Source organism: Notothenia coriiceps, unplaced genomic scaffold (assembly GCF_000735185.1).
Source record: "Notothenia coriiceps isolate Sejong01 unplaced genomic scaffold, NC01 NC01_scaffold00033899, whole genome shotgun sequence".
NCBI classification, from domain to species: domain Eukaryota; kingdom Metazoa; phylum Chordata; class Actinopteri; order Perciformes; family Nototheniidae; genus Notothenia; species Notothenia coriiceps.
Window position 1 is genome coordinate 36,752 of NW_011366600.1, and position 5,359 is coordinate 42,110.

Below are 5,359 nucleotides of genomic sequence, written 5' to 3' on the forward strand. Positions count from 1 at the left end.
AGGGGCCTACCTCGTATTCACACCCCGGGTCTCAAACCTTCTTGACTGCGATACTGGGCTTCTCATCCTTTGGACAGATTTTCCAACGGGTCTGGTATCAGCTCAGGACTGTTTAGCTGACCTTGTTGTTGTTTTACTGTGTGGTGAAAAAGGTTAAAATTTCCGAAAGTGGGCCCCCTAAGTTGATTTAGTATCAGACAATATAAAAAAAACTGGAATCTTGACTTATTTTTGAATGGATTACTTGCCTATTAACTGGGACAGCATTTTCAGTTAATACCTGTTATGTTCAAGGATGCATTGGGGATTTTTTCTCTCCGAGCTTCACAAAAGCTTTAGTAGATAACGATGCACCATGGAAAACTATAAGGGTAAAAGGGTAGACATCTCCCTGCCGGGGCATGCAGCTCCTGAACTTATTGACCTCTTTAGGAAAAGGGACAAAGCATGGACAACATACCATGCTGGACAAGAGACAATGGCTGACTGGGAAATATATAGAAAAACTGAGAAATCTAAGCAAAACTAAAACTTCTAATGCCAAAGCTATTTACTACAGAGAATGCCTGACTGGGATTTAAAAATTTTCCCAAAGAATTCTGGGGGAGAAAAAATTAAACAATTATTAACATCTCTGAAAAAATTTCAATTAATCAAATTAATTCAAATTAGGCTTGATGGCAATATTTCTTACATGATTCCACTATCTAATTTCCCAGGTCTTCAACAATCATTTCCGTCTGTCTGCTCCTACTTCCTTCTCCCTGACCAGTCAACCGACTACCAGTTCTCCTGGTTAATATGCCACCTTTACCAGTTCTTTTTCCTTCGGAAAATACGACCAACTGAAGTGCAGCAAAGTAATTGTTGAATTAAAGGTAAGGCAGTGGTGCTGGACTGATTGGGGTTGAAAATCGTTTTCTCAATCTAGCCGCCAATATTATTATGTACCCTCTTACTGATTTATTCAACCTGTCACTTGTCTCCAGCGAACTACCCACTTATCTGGAAATATGCACTATTATTCCTCTTCATAAAAGTGGGTGATTCAGCTTGATTGCAATAATTACAGGCCTATCTCCATCCTATGCTCTGTTGCCCAAAATATTTGAAAAAATCATCTTTAACCAACTTCACCATACCTTAGTATTAAACAACATTCTCACACCCCTTCAATCTGGTTTTAGATCAAAATCATTCTACAGCTACTTGCCCTACTTAAATTCACAAATTGATGTGGTTCTCTGCAGCTGATAGAGGGGAGTTAACTTGGTGCCATCTTTATTGATCTTTACCAAAGCTTTTGATGTTGTTTGATCGCGTATTTACTACTTGATAAAATTATATGCTATTGACTTTCTAGAAGTGGCATTACTTTGGTTAGCTCATATTCTACATATTTTTTTTTTTTTTTTTTATCGAAAACAGTGTGTTATTTTGAATGGGAAAAGTCTGATCTCCGTTATACAGGCATAGTGGAGTACCTCAGGGCTCTACACTTGGGACCACTTACTTTTCACCATTAATAAACAATTTGCCCTCCAGGTTTTCAAAACGTTAATGTCCATCTATATGCAGATGATACCGTTTTACCATCAAAACCAAATCTCCTCAAATTCAAGTTTCCACTCCAGTCAGATTCACCCTCCTGCAAGACATCCAGGAACAAACTTGAACCAAAACTAAATCCTTTCTAATGATCTTTGGTACCCGACACAAACATCCAAATTCTTTGACTGGCTCATGTGATATTTCTTGCAATGATGGTACAATTCTGCAAGAGTTGACAGTTTTAAATATTTAGGGTAATGGCTTGACTCTAACCTTTCATTCAAACCTCATATTGATCATATACTGCCACTAAAGTAAAACTTTTGGTCTCGGTCTCTTTACCGCTCTCAGGCACTGTTTTACCTTAAAAGTTAGGAAAAAACTTGCTACCCAACTGCTATTTCCCTTATTTAGACTATTGGACGTGTTTTATCTCAAATGCTTCCGAAATCATGTTCTAGCCCCGCTAAACATTGCTTAATAGAATGTGTAGATTTATTCTCGGTTTGTGATTTCCATACACACCCACTGTGCACTGTACCTAAACCTTCAATCTCCCTTCTCCTGATTTGAGAAGACATTTGCCACTGGCTTGAGTTCATTTATAAAAGTTTCAACTTATAATTATCCCCATATTTGAAACAGTTATCTCTTTTGTTTTACATCAACCCACCAAGTTAGACATACCTCTCAGCTCTCTTCTTCACCGTTTCCTCTTAGTTAAAAAGGACATTGGCAAAACGAGCCTTTCAAATTAAAGGCTCCTGCTGATTGGAATAACTTACCCTGTACCATAGATCTCTCCTACATCCTGACTTTGTTCAAGCGTGCATTGTTCGCGTTCACCTCAAGGTTGAATGTTTTTGTATGACCTGAAGCTACTTTATTATTGTTTAAGGTTGTTGAGTGCTGCCATCTTATTTCACCATTCTCCTCATTGAGATGACCCACTAATTGCCATTCTAAGTCTTTATTTCTAAGTCTTTATTGTATGATTTGTTATATATTTAGTACAGCTACTTACTTTACTCTACCCAATGATATGCATTCAATGTAACCGCCTATTAATGTATTACCATGTGCTGTATGCTTTAGGCTGAATGTTTGAATTTCTTGGTTATTTCTTCCGATGTATGGTGTGAATGTTGTTTGTATGTTGTACTTGTTTGTTATTTGTTTTCTTGGGACCCCCTTGAAAACGAGGTGATTCACCTCAAGGGGTTTATCCTAATAAAGAAATTTGAATATGGTATGATAATGGTGTACTGGGAACTGACGTTACATTGTCACCACCTAGTGGGGAACATCTTTTAATGTAAGTGTTTAACAAAATATTACACAACAAAAAAATATTGTTTTTGTAGTATTGTTTTAGATTTGTGAAGCATTTTATGTTTCCTTTTGTGTATGAACAGTGCTGTATAAATAACGTTTTATCAATTGGTTGGTTGATTGATTGATTAGTGTTTTTCTCAAAATAAATAACAACAATGCTACATTTCTCAAGGAAACCTGCAAAAACTCTGAGACAAAATTCTAAAACATTTTTTATTCTTATTTAAAGTTGCATAAAAAGGCTACATAGTAAATGTCAAAACAAAATTTTTAGAAAGTTCTTCAGAAAAATACAACATGCCACCACACAATTGAATAAAGAAGTAATAATAACAGTCCAATCAACAATTACATATAGAAATTATAGAAATCTGAAATCAAATAAAAATAAAAGCCAGTTTATAAACACTAGTATTTATTGTAAATACATATGATCCTAACACTTTAAATATTCTTCATAATCATTACTTCTTTATATAATCATACATTGTGTTATTTTTATTTTTTAAATAAAACAAGGATCTACCTTCAAAACCATATCTGTATTCGCTTGTGTGATGCATGTTATTGTCGATAAATCATCAGTCATCATGATAATATCTGGTTAAAGCGGATCTCCATCGAAGCAGTTTAAAGGGGCGGGGCCTCGCTGCTCTGACAGCGTAGAGGTTAGGATGGCGGCACACTGCTCATCTCTGTTCCTCCACAACGTATAGATGCTAACTGGATGAACTGGATTTGTGAGTCTTCGGTGACTTCCATCAACACTTCTCTTCTACAGAGGCAGAGCCATGCGCCTGTGGATGTGTGTGTTTTCTGCGCTGATCCTATGCGAAGATGGGAAAGCGAACGGAGCGTTCACTCCGCCTGGACATCCTCTGCATATCAATGACGGCAACTTTTCAGACCAGGATCACATGAAACAAGAGGCTTTTCAGAACCAACAAGTGCTGCTCCCGCTGTCAGGTCTGTGTGTGCTTCACTGTGTCACCATCACTGCAATCTTATCGGTGTAAAACTGAACGTGTTTCGTTAGAGCTGGGAATAAATAACATTGCAGCTGGATTATAAGGATGTTGTGTCGAATTCTGCCATTTGTTGTTATTTCGACTTCATCACCCATCACAATACCGTGTCTTTCTAATATATTTTAGTATAAATATCCTTTATTTAGTCGGATCAGACCATCTGTGCCAGGATTTACTTGCATATCCTCTGATCATGAGTAGCCTAACCCTAACAAGTGGCGTGGGAGCTTGCTGCTGTCCCCTCATGACTAACGGTTTGTCCATCTGCTCCTATTTATCTGCAGCATCACTACCAAGTTAACAATGTGCATTTGCAATATTATCACAATATTAACATCATAAATTCTTGGGAACATTTTCATAAAAGCACTAAAAGGCTACTTATAAAAGTACATTTTGTTTTGGGTGTTCAAAAAGCATGACAGAAGGCCCATAATGTTACTAACTGCATTATCATTTTAATCAAATCAAATGTCAGCAGACTCATTCTTCTCTCCAAGTTGTTCCCTTTTTCAAGTTATTCAATTTATGTGCTTTTGTGATTTTCAAAGAAGAAAACCCCCCTGCCCCCCCACAGAGTGCATCTCTCTGTGTCTCTCAGTCGCACACAGATGCATGCACTTGTCATGACAATGTTCTTGTTCACAGCTGAGTGGCGGAGAGGACAGAAAGAGCGATTTGTGACCCTTTTTCATCAACTGATTCATGACTAATTCATGCTGCTGTAGGAGTACATTACCATCCGTCATCACATGATCCTCCTAGTCTGTGTTGTTGACTAAAGCACTTGGAAATGCACCCAAGCATGCTGTTGTCCCACTGTAGCCTCCCTCCTCCCCCCCCTGCCACCAGGCGCTGTTTCCTGCCAAACCTTCTCGTCTTGGCCTCCCTTCTATACAAAGTAAGCTCTCAGGGGAAATGACTGGACACTTTATACTTAAAAATCAAATAGAATATCTAGACATATAAATGTACAAAACATACATTAACAAGTAACAACAGGAACTAATGTAAGGGCAGCAGATAACGTTGGGGTTGTCCCACTCTCAATAGCTTTAAAGGTAAACTCAAAGAATTGTTGAGAAACTAACAGACGTGCATTCACCGCTAAATGCTCTTTAATACAAGGGTACCTTCTCTTGCACTTTATTTGTCGTTGCTGCTATATTGTATTACCATGTCATAAATACCTTTGTATGCTGCTCTTGCTCTTTGTGCATATCATGTATTTATTTTTTGCTATTTTTATAAATGTCATGTTCTTATGTATGTTGTATGTCAGGGACTACGGATGGAAATGAGCTCAAAGCTAAAATCCGGCATTTTTACACTTGAAGCATTAATTGTCTTAAAGGTGGGGTATGTAATTTATTTCTGATTTTTTTTTGTTGATAATCCATGGAATGATCTTAACATCCCAATAGCAATGAATATATGAAATGCTT

General features: G+C 37.4%; 1 long non-coding RNA gene across 2 annotated transcripts in view; it reads left to right on the plus strand.

Annotated features, from left to right (window-relative positions):
* Positions 1-5,359, plus strand: part of LOC104961871 (uncharacterized) — a 10,785-nt gene that overhangs the window by 3,784 nt on the left and 1,642 nt on the right. The window lies entirely within an intron of this gene.